Consider the following 19267-nt stretch of genomic DNA (forward strand, 5'->3'; position numbering starts at 1 on the left):
ATAAATGTAGCTCTCAAGGCCAACCTGAAGAGATACAGAGTCACTACTAAGAGACACCACTGTCCACATTGGACAGCATCTATGAGGCCCAAAGGATCTCCTCCTGATAGTCAAGCGCTGTGTCATCTCCTCCCCTCCAGGCACTCACCTTAGCTAGACCCTGGATTCCTGACCCCACAAAAACTGAAATAATGACTCTGTGTTATTTTAAACTGCTAAGTTTCAGAATATGTTGTTTTTCAGCAACTGATAGCAAAAATACTCCATTTCACTGAAAACTTTCAATACAAAATTCTAAACAACTGAAATTAGTACAAAGCAGTGACTCTTCTCAACTTTGGGCTCAAAGACTTTATTAGGACACAGAATCCTAACAGAATGACATATGGTAATCGAGAGAGATACAGTATGTTCTTTTATTTGTGATGAGGCACCTGAGTAGTGCAGTCAGTTAAGCAACTGACTCTTGGTTTCGGTTTAGGTCAAGATCTCAGGGTCATGGGATCAAACCCCGCATCAGGCACTGCACTCAATGTGGAGTCGGCTTAAGATTCTCTCCCCCTCCCCGCCCTTCTGCACTGCTCTCTTGCTCTCTAATAAAATGAATTTTTTAATGTGTATTTATTTGTCATGATAAAATGTATGTATATGGTGCAAAATTTGAAAGATTCAAATGAAGACCTCTCCATTTCAGGTGTCTACATAAATGTACCTCAAAAAAGCTACCCCCAAATCCTGGGTTCCCCTCCCCCCAATTCCACTCTCATTGCTTAACTTTTTTTTAGTTGGCCATGCCCACCTGGGGCTTGAACTCACAATTCTGAAATCAAGATCTGAGATGAAATCAAGAGTCAGACACTTAACCAACTGAGCCACCCACATGCCTCACTTTATTAATTTTTTCCAAAGCACTCGTCATCATAACATACTTCACATTATACTTATCTAATCATTATCTAGCTCTCCTGCTAGTACTGTAAACTCCACATGGGTACAAATTTTACTGTTGTTTACTGGTGGGTCTCCAGCCCCCCAGGCCTATGTATTAGATATTTAGTACACAGTGACTCCATGGATAATAAGGAGATGAGGTAAGAAAAGTCTCTGCATATTCTTGACATGGTCACTGATGTGGGAATTCATATCTGATACTAAATTTAAAGCACTTTTCATCCTAGATGTGTTACTTTTTATCTCTTTGAGAGCTCCAAAAGAAACTGGACTTTTCTACAAAAACATTGAACCCTGCGCTGGTGTATCTCAGAGTAAAACATCTCATAATGAAGGCCTTTTCATTCAATGACTTTTTGAAATACTACTTTTGATAAGAGGTTCCAATGCATATTTTACTGTAAGTCAAAGTCATTACAGATATTCTGAAGTGTGGCTACATCATATTTCCAATCATTTTATTATTTAAGTCTTCTTTGGGGGAAAAATTTAAAATTTCAGATAACAGGAGAGGCTCCCATGCTTGCTTCAGCAGCACATGTACCAATATTGGAATGATACAGAGAAGATTAGCATAGCCCTTGTGCAAGGATGACACATAAATTCGTGAAGTGTTTCTTATTTGGGAGAAGGTACAATTTATAGTAAATTAAATGCACAGATCTTAAGAGACAGTTGAATCTGGCAATTGCATACCCTGTGGAACCACTAGCCTAATCAAGAAGAGTACACTTCTATCACCCCTGAGAATTTCCTTGTGTTCTTTCCCAGTTGATCCAGCATTCTGCCAATTCCCCTTCCTCCGAAAGTGGCAGCCTCTATTATGATTTTTATTCATCACAGCTTATTTTCATGGTTCTAAAACTGCACATAGAAGTTCATATAGTTTAAAAACAAAAAACAAGGCTGCACATAAATGGTCAAATTAAAAAAAAAAACCCACCACACACACACAAAGCTCACAACACGAAAACAAAACAAAAAACCCATGAGACTGCATACCACTGTGGTACGGCTGGTATTACTCGATCTCTCATTCTTCATACCATCCTCACGAGCTGCTGGCTGTATATCATCTCCTGGAGAACACACATAACTTAAAAACTATAGCAAGGATGACTCAATTCTTGGTTGCTATAGGTCAATAAAGAAGTTAAACTTTTGCAAGTAGATTAAATGAAATAAATCATTAGGCTTGCTAAATGCTCACAGGCTGACATCTCATCCAACAATAAATACTACATGTGTCTTACTCTTCCAACCTGGGGACACCATAATGTGCACTGCCCATCTCATTTAAACCTCATGCTACTCTCAACCTCCTCCTCCAACAGCTTTCAGATGATTCAACACTACACAAATTAATTTGAGAACCTGAGTACCTGGTCCTCCATGGGGAAAAAAAAACTTATCAAAACTTGGGAGACAGAGAAAGTTGCTTCCTGCCTGCAATATGCTTAGTGAATCAGGCCTACAGTAGCTTTCGGGGAGTTACCTCAAATTTTGAAAAGCAACAGATCAAGCCATATTTCAAAGATCCAGAACAAAGAACATTCGCTTTTTGAACAGCAATGCTAGCAAGGAAGAAGAAAGGCTGATGGACGGATGCCTGGATTTCTACATCAGGAACATTTTCTGCATAGCTCCAATTCAAGGACTAGAACATCAGGTGAGCTGTGCCTTGGATGTGAGCTCGTAAAGGACTACCACTCTGTCTTACCCTTACGTGTCCTTGTGCAGGGCTCAGTGGAATCAGGAAACCAGAGTTTTCATCACCAGAAAGAATCTACCAGTTACTCTCTCTCGTTTTCCAGTTCCAATAACCCCAATTCCCATTTTCCAGTCCCTTTTTTTCCCCAGTCCTTTTTATGACTTTACAGTGATGGTGCACCCCTACTGTCCTGCTATGAAATATTAAAGAAGTATATAAGGGGCATTTCTGGGTCTCACGTTATTAAACATAATTAAAAGGTACATAGCTTACAATATTACCAATCTAATAAGCAATAATTTCACAGCCTACACAATAATTATGTATATAAAACTGAACACTGCTAAAGTATCAACTATGCTTCAAAAATAGAAGCAAGTATTTTGATTAAGACTATTTAAAATCTAAGATTCAAGGAGGAGGAGTATAGAATCTCGAATCACACATATAATACAGTAATTAGAAACAGTTCACTTCCAGGGCCTTAAGTGGCAGTTTACAATCATTCCAAGATGTTACTGTTTTCTCCTCATGTAATGTTTAAAAAGCTTAGCAGGATAATTACACATGTTGTAAAGAAAAGCTTTACCACTGTATAGTGAGCTTTTAAAATATTTTAAGTTTGGGGCACCTGGGTGGCTCAATCGGTTAAGCGTCCAACTTTTGATTTTGGCTCAGGTCATGATCCCAGGGTCTTTGGATCTAGTCCCACATCAGGCTCTGTGCTGGGCATGGAGCTTGCTTAAGATTCTCTTTCTTCCTCTTTCTTGTGCCCCTTCATCTCTCTTAAATATTCCAAGTTCAAATTTGAACTCTGATAATAAGTAATACAAATTACTGAATATTCCAACCTATGAGCTCGTTCTATTTATACCACAAGTAAAGAAAAGAAGAAAAGGGAAATATTAGGGGTTTGTTTTATTTGTTATTTGCTATTTTTTCTCCATATTTGTTATACACAGAATCCTCTGGCTTCCAGTAAAATCTACCGCAATATAACAAAAATTCAGGCTTTTAGATCTTTCTGACATCCTTCTTTGCTCCTCAAGTGAAACTCAACTACTGGCTCTGAGATCATTTACATTTACTTAGACATTTTAAGCTGCCCTGTCACCATTATGGAGCACTACCTAATGAGGTCCCCTTAGAGACAAGAGCTGGCTTGACAACAATCCACAGTTAATACTAAAATGATCCAAGAATTCCTACTTTCTCTGAATTTGAAAAACATAGCCCTCCTCCCTAAAAATAGAAGGGGGAAAGGTCAATTATTTCACGCAGAAGCACTTCCAAGAGAACTATGCAATCATCAAGTGGTGACTTAATATAAATTCAAATAAAATCCCAAGTTCAACTCTTGAGTTCTTGAACATGCAATCTCCCTCCTCCTTGATAGTGCATAAAACCACACACTGATCACTTCTATACTATTCTGGAATTTAAGGATGTCTGTGAGGGAATGTGAAGCCTATAGCAGAAGGGAGGGCAGCAGGGGTAGAGAAGGAAGAAAAGAGAAGAAAGAAGTGATGTCAGAAGCATAGGCAGAAGTAGCAACAGGTCATGAAGAGCTTGGCTGGAGAAGGTAGAAATGGATTGGTGAGGCTCTCCAGGGTGTAGGGATCTAACACTCTCATTTTGGAGGTGAGAAAACTGAGGCCATGGTCACAAAGCCAGTAAATGACAGGAGTCAGGCCCAGGTCACCTGCTGAGGTCAGGATGCAGAGATAATAAATGAAGAGTTAGAGCACCTTTTTATGTACCTCACATTCCCCTCTAAGGAAGAGCACAAGATGGAGGAAGGAAAATAGGTGTGCAACTGCAGAAGGAGCCATCTGGATCATAACAACTGGTTAATGGGTTTCTATCTTCAGTGGGATCCACATGAAGTACTATGTTTGTAATGTGGTTGAGATTTGTATACTTGAGGCCAAAATTAACTCCTCTCCCCAAACACCCTACTAGCTTTGCATTACAGAGTACAAAGACAGTATAGAAAAACTGAGATGGATTAAAAGGCTTAATAAATAAGTCAGACTTTGCTAGAAATGGCAAGATGCCCCTTGATGCTAAACAACCAAATGACATTTCTATTCTTTAGGGCCTGGTTTACTTTTCTTTTCTTTTCTTTTTTTTTTTTTTTTTTTAAGGGCCTGGTTCTAAACTATGAGATTTTATCATTAAAATGAGCTTTATAGAGAATAAAAAAGCTTCTGTTCAATAACCTTAACCATTAACTTGGAGGGGATTAAGTACCATAAAAACCAGTGCTTCTCATACTTGAACATGCATAGGAATTACCTAAAATCTTGTCAAAATGCAGATTATGATTCAGTATGCCTGGGATCAAGCCTGAGATTCTAACAAGCTCCCCAGTGATGCTGATGCCATCAACCCAACCCATGGACCATACTTTCAGTAGCAAGGCCAAAAAAACATGAGATATGAAAGTCACATTTAAAGGTATGTTTATTTCACAACTTGGTCTGCTACCCACAAAATGGTGACATTTGAGTCTTTCTCCTGGTGACTGACAGGCACTGTAGAAACATCAACATAATTTGGGGTGGGGGAACAAGTTTAAGTCCAATTAAGTATAAAAGCATTGTGATTATTTAATACAACAGAATTTGTTCTGGGATCAGGGAGAATAACACAGTCTCTGTGTTTTGTCAAACAACAAAGGGACAGTAAAGATTGATAGTTATGGAATCTGATTTAAGTCCTCTTGAGTGGCCAAATGGACCCCACTGTTCATTTGCATGAAAGCTCATCTTTCCTTACATGAAAAGGAAATTAACGCCCATTTGCTCTCAAATGGGCACTGTGTTGTTTTCCAGGAATCCTGAAGCTTTTATTCTGACAGCCTACGGGAAAGCCTGGGACCAAGACAATGGAGCTAGATTGTTCTAATCCAGGCACAAAACTAGTAGTAGTATTACCATTTCTGTCCATGGTCTCACGTGCCTCAGTGAAAATGTAAGCCTTCTGAAGACTAAAAATCTTGGTGGGCACTCCATGTTTGAGGAATAAAATTTTTAAGCCCTAGCCTTAGGAAGCAATGTGGCTTTCTTTTCTTTTCTTTTTTTTTTTTCTTTAAAGATTTTATTTATTCAGGAGAGACACAGAAAGATAGGCAGAAACACAGGCGGAGGGAGAAGCAGGCTCCCCACATGGAGCCCAATGCAGGACTCCATCCCAGGATCCCAGGATCACGACCCAAGTCAAAGACAGTCATTACACTGAGCCATTCAGGCACCCCCGCAATGTGGCTTTCTTTAGAGATCTTTACTCAAATGGCTGCCAGTTACTAGTTATATGATCTTTTTTTTTTAGTTATACGATCTTAAGCAAATTACTTAACTTTTGTTTCCTCCACTGTAAAACGAGGACAACAGTCACCTAAGGTTCCAGTAAGATCACGTACTTTGAGTTCCTAGCAGCTTAGCTGCTGGCCCTGTGAGGTTCAAGGGCAGGATTATCACTGTTAGTATCAGGACCCCCTTCTCCAATGGAGCCAACCAATCCTAATTTGCCTGGTGCTAAATACACACATCACTGGTAGACTCTGTTCTCAGCCAGTTTACATTCCAAGCCAGCAACACATGTAAGTCATACCCACTTTTTAAACATCACATAATTCTTGATTTCTAGGTAATCATCTAAGCACTATGGTATTCAGAAAAAGTCTGCAGTATGTATAACCATTCTCTTCACTGTCCCCAATGTCATCTCATCACTAATCCTTCCCTGTCTTCCCTCATTGTCACCTTCATTCTGTCTAAAGACACCATAGCATCCCAAAGTACTCCATACTTCCCCCAGCACAGTGTAAGCAGGAATGGACTGCCTTATTTCTGCCAATTTAGTACTAATCACGTGGAAAGTACTATTTATGCAAAGCAAAACCCTGGAAGGCCATTATTTATGAATGTGTATGTGATTAATACTTACTTGAAGGTCCATAGTCTTCCATATATATTATCTCAATCAATCCCAACAATAATCCTGCGAAGTATTTAGGACCACTATACTTTTTAAATTACAGATAAAATCTCAGAGTTTGATGAGACAAGTTCATGACCACCCAGTCTTTCTGTATGTTCTCTTAGTCTCTAAGACAGAGATCTCCTCAGTAAGAAGGTAGTAGGGAGGTGAATCATCATTATTATTGGAACCATCGGCATAATTCAATTATGCATGATTCTGACAGAGACCACTGGAGCCCATTTCTATCAGTGTGAGCTGCACCCCTCTAAGTTATCAGGGTCTGTAAACCACAGCCTACCCTCTGGAGGCCTTTAACCATAGCTTAAACAAGGTCTCCTGTGTCAGAATGTAAATGGCAACACTGCATCAACGCTGAAGCCAAAAACTCTGCATTTTCCCCTAGGTAATGCGTCCTGCCCTAGAAAGAACCTTGAGTTTGCATTAGTCCCTTCTGCCAATTCTGGAAAGAAACAGCCAGCCTTGGAGCACTCACATGTATCCTGAGGATCATGGAGGACCCTGTTCAACAGTGTGAAAGCTCCTCTCTCTCCTCCTCCTCCTCCTCCTCCTCCCATCCCCTCTGCCCACACACCCTCCTTGTGCTGAAAGGGCCTTTTCAAAGGTATTAGAGGTGTGCTACAAAATCTTCATTAAATAATTTAATAATGTGTGCGGCTGGTGCTTCAGTCCCAAACAGAAAGGAATGTGCCCAGGAGCCAGCAGGCAGAGCTGTGGCTGTTCTTCCTGTTAGCCTTTAACAGCAAGCAGGCTAATAGTGGGCTGGCGGGCACTGCTCTGGGGACAAGTCTTCTGACAGCACTGCTTTCTCAACATCAAAGGGTTGGATCTCATTTCCAATTTGTAACTTGGATTTTCCTCAGTTTCAAATCATAGTCTGACAGATGTTAAAGTCTGACAGGGTATAAAATCGTCTTCTCTTGAGTCAAGAATATGACAAGCAAGAGGAACAACAGAGGTCCCATCCCAGTTCAGAGAAGGGGAATGGAAATCTACCCGCAGTAAGTAGGAGAACATGAAGTAGTCAATTTGGCTCTTTAAATGGCACACCGCACAGTGGTGGTTATTTTGTCAAGTATTGTTCACAGAATATGGTGACAAATGGGGAAGGACTGTGTCTTGCCAGTGGTATTTAGTTTAGTTTTTCTGGTTTTATATTTTACTTTATTTTTTAAGGAGGGGCAGTCACAAATGATTCCAAGTTATTTTTTAAGTTCTTTCCTTAAAAATTCTGACTGAATTCATGACCATTCTGACTGATACAATATTACTTTCAAGAGGGAACAAAAACAAATTAATGAAATAAACTAGTCTGACCCACTAGCATGAAAAAATAAATCACATAACACTAAACATTTAAAAGAAAAGACCAAGTGCTTTCTTGAATGGATTCTTTCAGGAACATTCATACAAATATGGCTCACAGTTGATACCCACCAAAATTGGTGGAGTGGTTTTTACGAGTGGAGTTGTTCTTGCTTTGCCCTCCATAATGTCATTAATTCTGTGCTACTCAAAGTGTGGTTCAGGGACACACAGTGGCACTTGAAAGCCCATTACAAATGCAGGAGCTCAGGCTTCACCCCAGACCTAGGGACTCAAAACTTACATTTGTAAAAGATCCCCAGGTTATTCATACACACATTAAAGTTTGCTAACCACAATCTTGCCAGGCATTTATTATTTAAAAATCATTTAAGTCCATTTTAACAGCCCGCTAAGGAAGCCTTCCCTAGACTGAAAGGTAATATGCCTTCCTCTAAATCTCATTTATGGATGCTTCCCTAGTAACGAGAATACTCAGGGAAATAAGTCCAAAGTTAATTAAGCGTGTGTAAAATACTTTTAAAATAAACTCAAAATTCTTCTTTTGATATGTACAATGCGGGGGGGGCATTAAAAATTATTACAAGCTTTCCACAACACACATTTGCCACTATTTTTACTATCAAGTGTACACTAAAAAATAAAAGCAGGTATCCACATTAAATCAATGATACCAACTAGCAATAAACATGGCAATAAAAGATTCAAGTGAAAAACACACACACAAAAAAAAGTCTCCAAGGTCAAAGTATTTGCAAAATTAGTCTTGTTGGGGAAAATCTGCTCCACAATTCAGGAGAAGACAATTGTCCAACTTGTAGCATGAGGATTTTTCCCCATGTGCTTGGCATTTTAAACACATTATCGAATTTAAGCCTATCTAGCCTTAGAAAGTGGGCACTGTTTTAGTCTATGTTTTACTGAAGTTTAATTTATATCAAGCCAAGGATGGTTGTCTGCTGTGTAAGGCTATATGAATTTTTGTATGTTTTCCCCCATACAACCACCACCCGTAGAATCATTTCCGGAACCCCAGTAGGTTTTTTTATTCCCACCCAGTCAGCAGCTCCTTCCCCACGGGTAACCACTATACCAACTTCTACCACATATGCTAGTTTTTAAGATTTTTTCTAAAGATTTTATTTATTTATTCATGAGAGACACACTGAGGCAGAGACACAGGTAGAGGGAGAAGCAGGATCCCTGCAGGCAGCCCAATGTGGGACTTGATCTCAGGACTCTGGGATCACAACCTGAGCTAAAGGCAGAAGCTCAACCACTGAGCCACCCAAAGTGTCCCCACGTACACTAGTTTTGCTTGTTTACTGAAATTCATACAAATGGGATTATGCAGAATGTACCTTTTCGAGCGTGACTTCTTCCACTGAATAGCTCCCGATGGATCAGTGTGGACAGGAAGAGGGCAGGCTCTGCTGGGGGAGGTGGAGAATGAGTAAAACAACTAGAGGAGGGAGGAGAGGGTCTCACAGCATGGAAGGTGGGCTAGCAGAGGAGTCTATAGGAAATGAAGCTGGAAAGATGGGCCTTTCAGATGGTGAAGGGCCTGGAATGTCAGTATAGTGTCTGCAAGTGTTTGGGATAAATGATGTAATTATAGTGTATGTCAAGGAACCTGTTGTGGAAGCCTGTCCAGGGTAGAGTGAGGAAGAATGAGACTGGAGGCAGCAAGCCCAGTGGAAAGGTTCAGGTAGGAGGTGGTGTGGACCACAGGGAAGGACAGAGGCAAAGCAAAACCCCAAGGGTGTCTGGTCCTGACACTTGACAGAAGAGGCTGGAGTTGATGGAAGGAGTTGTTTTCCACAGCTCCAGAATGAGACTCTTGAAAAAATAATGAAGAGTGCTATTCAAAATAGAATGCAACATTGTATTTTGGAAACCTGTTTTAGGGAAGAAGGTGAGTTGAGCACCATTTGATCACCGGCTGGTTGAAAATAGACTAAAGCTCAGGAGAAAGATGTGGAGAGGTAGATATGGGGGGTATGGGAGGTGAACAAGACAGCAAGAACTAAATGGGTCTCCAGAAATCACGTTTGTTCTCACCTGGCTGAACCCAGTGAGAAGAAAAACCAACACAAAACAGCCTGAGGTACAGGACTGAACTGTGGGAAACCCCTACTCAGAGTAAGAAAAAGGAGTCTTTAAAAAAGGGCTGGGGATAGGGTACAAGTGGGATAAAAACCAAAAGATCAGAGCACAAATTTTGCAAAAATCCCTGTAATAGGCATTCAATTTAAAGGCCCTTTTCTCAAGTACAACCACTATAAATGCTGAAACAGGTTCTCCAAGAAAACACAAGGTACTTCAGAAGCTTCATTAACTCTTTCTAGCATCTTCAAGGTATCACTTTGCAAATTACTGTCTGGGTATGCTAAACTTAGTAAATTACTGTTTGGGTAGACTAAATAGCAACCTAGTACTCCAAAAGAGTTAATAGAGCTTCCAAACGGTCTAATTTACTCCTAAGGTACTTTTCATATTCAAGACTCTAGCTCAATTTGCGTATCACCAAACGATGATTAAAAGGCAATCCACAAAACTGCACATTCAAATTTCTGACCAAATCAGATCTAACAGATCCAATATTTTAGATTTCCTAATCATAACAAATACCAGATGATTAACAACCAATCAACAGTGATTCTTCCTCAAGAACTCCACTACAGATAAAAGCTGAAAAGACAGAAAATCCAAGATCAATGCCTGCACAGAAATGATGTCTAAAAACATGAGCGAAGGAAGGAAGAAGGAAGGAAGGAAGGAGGAAGGAAGGAAGGAAGGAAGGAGGAAGGAAGGAAGGAAGGAGGCCTAAGCGAGCCATGCCCAGTCAGCGTATAAATTATCCCAGAGGCACGGATTTTAACTCAATCCCCCTCTGTTTGCCAGCTCTGCATTCATCTCTTCCCCACCGCCCCCCATCACCAGACTATGACTTTTACCAAATGGCGAATGATAAATTGGTTTGTTAAAGCCCAGCCTTGAGTGGGCAGCCTGGGTGGCTCAGCGATTTGGGACCGCCTTTGGCCCAGCACGTGATCCTGGAGACCCGGGATCGAGTCCCTGAGTGGAGCCTGCTTCTCACTCTGCCTCATTCTGTGTCTCCCATAAATAAAATCTTTTAAAAATAAATAAATAGATAGATAGATAGATATAGATAGCCCAGCCCTTCCGAGATATTAAGAATTCCTATGGATGAGGCATGCTTCTTTTCTCTAAGTGATGACGATAGATAATTTGAAAAGAGGAATTTATAGCTTTTGACTTGAAGCTAATTTTTATCTGCTGGAGCCACTTTCAGTTATGCTGCCAATGATATTTTACATTATTCCCTGAATAAGCTTACTCTATTAATCAAAAACAAGTTGGCAAGTTTTATACATAGCATTAAGTAGTGATTTTTAAAAAGTAATGCACAGAAAACGGAAGCATCGCTAAAACATTCAGATGTTTCATTAAAGAAACTACAGCAGGGATCCCTGGGTGGCGCAGCGGTTTAGCGCCTGCCTTTGGCCCGGGGCGCAATCCTGGAGACCTGGGATCGAATCCCACGTCGGGCTCCCGGTGCATGGAACCTGCTTCTCCCTCTGCCTATGTCTCTGCCTCTCTCTCTCTCTCTCTCTCTCTCTCTCTCTCTGTGGCTACCATAAATAAATAAAAAAATTAAAAAAAAAAAAAAGAAAAAGAAACTACAGCAGACTCTCCCACTTTTCAAATTTTCTTTAATAATCACATTTTTAAAATTATAAATAAAAATTTAAAGTCAAATTTGTTCTCATTAAGTCTCCAAGCAAATCTGAACAAATGAATCTTCTGAACTGCCCAACACATTAAACACGGATACTTCAGTGTAATCCCATTTCAGAATTCTTATTAAAAATCTAAATGGTTACAATGGGTTTTTTTGGATCAGATTGGCACTTTTTGGCACATGTTTTACAATATATTACAAAATGCTACTCTTGCTATGCTGTTCTTTTGAAAAGATAAGGATATCTTTGTACAAGCAGTTTTATCATTAAACATCTTGACTTGAGGGGTACCTGAGTGGCTCAGATGGTTAAGCGTCTGCCTTCAACCCAGGTCATGATCCAGGGATGGATCCCTGCTCCACTTCTACCTCTGCCCCTGCCCACACTCCTCTTATGCTCTCAAATAAATAATAAAATCTTTAAAAAATCTTGACTTCATAAATACTTTGAAATGGATATATCACCAAAGATCCTAAGTTCAGACCTGTTGTGTAATACAAACAAACAAAACAAAACAAAACAAAACAAAGCAAACCTTGGACAGCCCCGGTGGCGCAACGGCTTAGCGCCGCCTGCAGCCCAGGGTGTGATCCTGGGGACCCGGGATCGGGTCCCACATCGGGCTCCTTGCATGGAGCCTGTTTCTCCCTCTGCCTGTGTCTCTGCCTCTCTCTGTGTGTGTGTCTCTCATGAATAAATAAAATCTTTAAAAAAAAAAAAAAAAAGAAAACCCAAACCTTTAAGATTTGTAAGTTCAGTCAGTGGGTAGAGCATGTAAACATGTAACTCCTGATCTCAGAGTTATTAATTCAAGCCTTACATGGGGTGCAGAGATTACTTAAAAATGAAATCTTTAAAAACAAAACAAAAAGGTAATTTGAAATCTAGGGAGTATATATGTTGTTAATGAAATTATTTATATATAAAACTTTATTATATTACATATTAATTATTATATAGTTATATTGTGTTAATATTATAAATATAGGTTATAGTAAATACATTGTATTATATATAAATTATAATATACGTATGTTATATATATAAAACTTTCAGACTCAAGAAGCATTGGTTATATTAATATTGTAAATATAAAATATATTAAATATTGAATTATATATAATTAATTACTATATATAGTTTTAGACCCAAGAAGTATTGGCTGAAATCATAAACAGAAAAATTCATGTAGGGGATCCCTGGGTGGCGCAGCGGTTTAGCGCCTGCCTTTGGCCCAGGGCGTGATCCTGGAGACCCGGGATCTTATCCCACGTCGGGCTCCCGGTGCATGGATCCTGCTTCTCCCTCTGCCTATGTCTCTGCCTCTGCCTCTCTCTCTCTCTCTCTCTCTCTCTCTCTCTCTCTCTCTCTCTCTGTGACTATCATAAATAAATAAAAATTAAAAAAATACTTAAAAAAAAGAAAAATTCATGTAAACTTTCGCAAAAGACAAGCACTTTGGTTTTCTTTTTCATTTATTTTCAGTTCCATCATCATAGGAACAAATTAAATTTAACTTTTTATTTTTAACTAGCTACAGATTTAATAACCAACCAGATACAGGTTTAATAACAAACCTATACCTTCCTCTCCTTAACTCTCTGAAGGTGAATCTGAGTGAAGGACGTGGAAAGCAAACAACCAAAGGACAGAGGATCTATTCTCTAGCATTTAAACTAGTCATCTGCAAAAATTTAGGCCTGTTGTACAATTGAGAAATTTTTAAAAGAAATAGGTATATAAGATTTTTAAGAAGCTCTCAAAGAAAATATGAAAAAAAAAACTTCTTTGGGATGCCTGGTGGCTCAGCGGTTGAGCATCTCCCTTTGGCTCAGGGCAGTTCTTGGGAGTCCTGGGATCGAGGCTCCCTGCATGGAGCCTAGATTTCTCCCTCTGCCTATGTCTCTGCCTCTCTTTCTATGTGTCTTTCATGAATGAATAAATAAAATCTTTAATAATTTTTTAAAAAACTTCTTTTTCTCCCCAGTCTCATTTTTAAGGGCAAGAAAAAAATTTTAAGTTCAAAAGAAATAAATTTTTTAAGTTCAAAACTTAAAATTCAGTAATACAGATCCCTTGGGGTTCAATAAGAACATGGGAAGATACAAAATCAATGTACATGTTTAATGTAAAAGAGCATGAAATTCACAGAAGCAATATAAAAGACTATTTTATCTTCAATTGGCACTACAGGTTTTTTTAATGCCCATGTTTTTCTAGACAAAATCATTTAGAGGGGTATCTGGCTGCCTCAGTTAATAGAACTTAAGACTTGACCTTGGGGTTGTGAGTTCAAGCTCTACACTGGGCCTGGAGCTTACTTTAAAATAAATAAATAAATCATTTGAGAACTTTTTAAAAAGGATTTATTTTAATTTCATCCCGATGCAATGCATTCTATCTAGCAGGCATGATTTACAAAGCCCCTAACAGACCATATTTGGCCCCAAACTGTCAATTTTAAGGCTTTTCCAGGACTTGTGCCAGAGATTAACAACACATCCTTTTTAGCTGACACATGTAAAGATGGTCACAAACGCAGTACAGAAAACAAACAAAACCACACGACTAAGCTTATTGGCTTGATAAGCACAGTTTTTCTGCAAGTTACTCACACTACCATAAAATTGGCACTTAGTTCAAAGTCCCAATCTAGAGGTAATTTTGTATGGGATGAGTAAGGGATGAATGTGCACAAAACACACTCAACTCCTCCATTCACTGTTTTAGTCATTCAACAGTAACACCACCTTTAGGGTCATGTCTTTGGTCATTTTTATTGAAGCACTGGCAATACTCTTTTAAGTCTCTTTCAGCTTACTATGCCTATGCCTTCTATTTGCATTTTATTTCCCTCAGCACACACTTAAAAGATAAATCCACCATTTCAATACAAGGTGATAAGGGAGGGGGCACCTGCGTGGCTCAGTGGTTGAGTATCTGCCTTCAGCTCAGGGTGTGATCCTGGGATCTGAGATAGAGTCCCGCATTGGGCTTCTACCTCTGCCTATGTCTCTGCTGTTATGTGTCTCTCATGAATAAATAAATAAGATCTTAAAACACACACACACACACACACACACACGGTGATAAAGAGAAACAAGCCCTGATATCACAAATAAAGTAGGTTAGATGTGGCTTTTTGGCACTTTGATGTTCTTTTAAGATTTATTTATTTATTTGAGATAGAGAGAGATGAGAGGGCAGAGTAAGGGGAGAACCTAGAGTAGACTCCCCACTGAGTGGCCTCCAGGGGGCTCAATCTCATGACCCTAAAATCATGACCTGAGCCAAAAACCAAAATCAAGAGTCAGATGTTCAATCAACTGAGCCACCCAGGCATGCCAGTAGTTGATGTTCTTACATGTTTGCCAATCCAAACCAGATCAAAACCCTAGTTGGTCAATTAATTTAAAAACAAAACAAAAACAAAAACAAACAAACAAACAAAAAAAAAACAGAGAAAGAGGCTAGTACAAAAAAAAAACTTTTAAACGATACACAGGAAAAATATGCATGTAAATGTGCTTGACATAAAGTTAAAAAAAACCTTTCCTTTGAGGTTCCTTTGAGGTAAGGTCCTCTGGCTGGATTTCTAGTCTCTCTTACCGATCTACAATGCACTGTCGCCAATATTTACATTTTTATTTGTTTAAAGTGGAGAGGGAATCTGCCCACGGCATAGTAATCCAACTACAGAATTCTTGATGCTTTCCCCCTCATCTTTTATAGGGTCTGATCACACCTAATTTATCAGTAACTTAAGTCTTCCCAAAATCTTTGACTAAATATTTCTAAAAACATGATATCATTCATATTTAATGGATTAACAATTAACTTTAATTGGGAAAACAAGCACAACTGCACAAACACGTCTGAAAAAGCACAACGAAGTTCCAAGAGAAAGACAACTAACATAGTGCACTAGAGGGTAGTTCAAGCAGTCACTTACCACATTCAGCCAGTAAGTGGTTTTACAGAGGGAATGAGAGCACAGGTTAATGTGTGTGTTGGGAAAGTGAAGGCCTACTTAGGAGAGCTGTTGCTTGTGTTACCACCAACACATACCCCAAACACTTTTGTGCCATGCAGGGCTAAAGATTTTTTTTTTTTAAATGTTTGATTTAGGTTGAATGTGACAGAATTAACCTGAATTGTTTCCACTTTGATTAAAAAAAAAAAAAAAAAAAAGAATTGCCACCCAAGAAGCACTTATATTAACACTTTAAGTATCTAAGAGTTGCATGTTACTTGTTCCCACAAGCCCATCTTGTGGAAAATCTGAATAGTGGTATTATGTATATATGTGCATGTATGTACATGCTAGTTAATGTGCACATATGACCACATGTAATCCCCAATGATCTCATAATTACCTTGATGTCAGGTAATTTTCTTTAATTCTCATAAGTTTTGGAATACGTATTTTCTCTATGTGGTTCTCTTCATATGTTCATCTTCCTACGTGTTCTACATACTTACATTACAATGGATTCAGATGCTTTCAGCCCGGTGTCAGTCTGGTATTAGACAACACCACCAAGCCACCAGCATCAAGGAAAGGGGAGACACATAACTAATGCTGCAGATGGCTGAAAGGTGATGTTACTTAATAATCACAAGCCCTTTCCTGTAGGAAGCTTTCTTCCAAAATGTCGTAAGAGGCAATATGGCTCTAAACCAGACAGTTCTGGGGATCCCTGGGTGGCGCAGCAGTTTGGCACCTGCCTTTGGCCTAGGGCGCGATCCTAGAGACCTGGGATCGAATCCCACATCGGGTTCCCGGTGCGTGGAGCCTGCATCTCCCTCTGCCTGTGTCTTTGCCTCTCTCTCTCTATCATAAATAAATAAAAATTAAAAAAAAAATAAAAATAAAAATAAACCAGACAGTTCTGTATTTGTTCACATATTTGTAAATATTACTGTCATCCCTAAATACAGTTCTATGTGGAAGAATATGCCATAAACCCCTGAGTTAAAATGTTATTTTCTTCCCCAGACAGAAACCAAAAGTGTATTTAACATTACAGAGTTAACTAGCTATACGTTTAAGTCCTCCTAAAATCCAACTGGATCCTCTTTGACAGAAATTCTTTCCTCTTAAATTGCTTCAGGAATGCAAATTTTGCTATGAATAATCACATTTGTTAAATGCCATAGAAACCTGAATTGTTTGTTTCCAGAATTTAAAAACTGGTACATATTTCATGATTTACTAAAAACCAAACAAATAATACTGGATAGTGCTGTTCTTCATTGTTTATTCAAAAGAAATATGATTTAACTTTTTAAAACTTTGAAGTTTGTTACAGCAAAAGAATGGGCATTCCTAGGAATACTAATTACGCTCAGTTATGTTGAAATTCTTTTAAGCATGCTTTCATATTGACAAAATTGTTAACTTAAATTTTCCAAAATGATTTAATATACAAGCATGCGCGCACACACGCGCGCACTTTTGATTAACTGTAATCAGTCCTTTAGTCTGCAAAACCACATGCTGTAGAAAAAAGTCAATACTAAGAATCAATACAGGTCTACACAAGTAAATAACTAAACAGAAAAATAAAATTTAAAATCCATTGCTTAATCATATCATTTTATTCTTATAAAGTAATAAGTGGGTGATTTCCAGGATATCTTGAGGATAATTCCAATCTGTTTGCAGATGCTCCATTACAATTCTAAGAAGTCTAGAGTGTCACAGTTGGTGCTTAAAACTTTAACAGTATTATTGTCAGCAATACACCTATGAAAAACTCCCTGCCCAATAATGCTCTACTCTCAAAATACAAACGATGGGTAGATGGCCCTCACTTTTCCATCCTCATTTCTCGTAAGCCAATTCCAACTACAATGCACTTCTCAATTCCCGTACCACGCTCACCCTCTACCACCAGCTTCCCTCTGGTCAGAGCTGCCCCATCACCCTGATTTTCCTCCTTCCCAGACCAAATGCCTGTTGAAATTCACCTTCACTTCAGCACCCATTTAAGAGAGAGAGCAGTATTTTTCCCAGTGCTTCCATACAACGTTACCTTTCCAGTCCCTAAAGCCTAATGGCATTCCCTTTTACAGTTCTCTCCAGTCACATGGAGACTACTTGCAAATCAGTAGCTTCAGCCATATCCTCTCACAGAAGAGGCTCTGTCATCATCAACTGCACAAGGGAAGGAACACCACCAGTGGTGATCAGTGAAGATGCAGGGCTAGCAAATACAACCAACTAGCATGTGGAAGGATACCACAAATAAGATCACTAATACTACCAACACTAACCACTAAAAGATGCCTCTTCATATCAGCTGGCCAGTGTTTAGAGCTCATTAAGTATGAACCTAATAATCTAGATGTGCATGAGTGTAATAAAAATATCAATAATAAAAAATATCAACAAGTCTGGAACAACAGAAAAGATATTCGGACATAATACAGTGGAATGGGGAGCCTGGGTGGCTCAGTAGTTGAGTGTCTGCCATGGTGGGCTCCAGGTGTGATCCTGGGGTCCTGGGATCAAATCCCGAATCAGGCTCCCTGTATGGAGCCTGCTTCTCCCTCTTGCCTATGTCTCTGTCTTTTTCTCTGTATTTCTCATGAACAAATAAATAAAATCTTTTTAAAAATAATAATAATACAGTGGAATTTACTGAAAGGCACTGTCCACTTAACCAAAATACTACAAAAACAAGTTTTCCAAATGTCTGATAGCAATATAAAGCAATTGTAAAAACTGAAGATCAAAAATAACAACCATTACTCTAGTGACCAAGGTGGTTTCAAACACACAAAGTTGACAATTTACCAAAGTGAGGTTTTAACATCCTTCAACAATTAGCTAATACCACACCCATCCTGTTACCTGAAGCTGTCTAACCTAAAACAGACTATTTCAAGGGCTAGCAGTATTTCAGAAGTAATACACTAGTTTCTGTCACCTTATGAAAAAGGGCTGCACATCATGTATTCTAGGGCAGGACTATGGAAGTGGATGGTCATGCTGGACTGCATCCCAGGTATCCCCCTGTTGCTCCATTCTCCCAAGCCATACTGTCATCTGAGGATCCTGCAGCTCCACCACACAACTTCTTTGCTGCCATTCCTGTTCCCCACTTTCTAAAATCTGATCCTGCTTAAAACCCCTTGGTGGCTTTCTTTTTCCAGGCTGGAAAGATAAAGATCAAGGTACAGGTACCATCGGGTAAAGATCAACTTCATGCAAGGTTCTCAGATCTGACCCTACCTGCCTCTTCTCCAGCCTTGTCTCACTCTGCCTCTTAACAGTCTGACTTTGTACATAGGCTATCAAAACATACTGTGCCATTTCACATTTCCTACAGGCTCTCCATAAACCCCTCAAGGTTCTTCTGAGTGAGGTCTCCTGTCTCTCCTGACCAGAGATCACTGTTGCCATGAGAGTGATCTCATGGCATCCCTTTCGTAGCTTGAAATGGGCCATGGTGGCAGTATTTATACCCCATACTGATACACATTCTGCCTCTCTCCATGC

The 19267-nt window shown here is 39.2% G+C and overlaps 1 protein-coding gene and 1 non-coding gene across 2 annotated transcripts in view; one reads left to right on the top strand and one right to left on the bottom strand.

Annotated features, from left to right (window-relative positions):
* The window catches only part of FOXO1 (forkhead box O1), a 102502-nt gene that overhangs the window by 34511 nt on the left and 48724 nt on the right, over positions 1 to 19267 (bottom strand). The gene's annotated exons all lie outside the window — the stretch shown is intronic.
* Positions 1475 to 1577, top strand: LOC129504666 (U6 spliceosomal RNA). Its single transcript, XR_008663399.1, has one exon. It is a non-coding gene; the product is annotated as a U6 spliceosomal RNA (small nuclear RNA).

This window comes from Nyctereutes procyonoides, unplaced genomic scaffold (genome assembly GCF_905146905.1).
Source record: "Nyctereutes procyonoides isolate TBG_1078 unplaced genomic scaffold, NYPRO_anot_genome, whole genome shotgun sequence".
Taxonomy (NCBI): domain Eukaryota; kingdom Metazoa; phylum Chordata; class Mammalia; order Carnivora; family Canidae; genus Nyctereutes; species Nyctereutes procyonoides.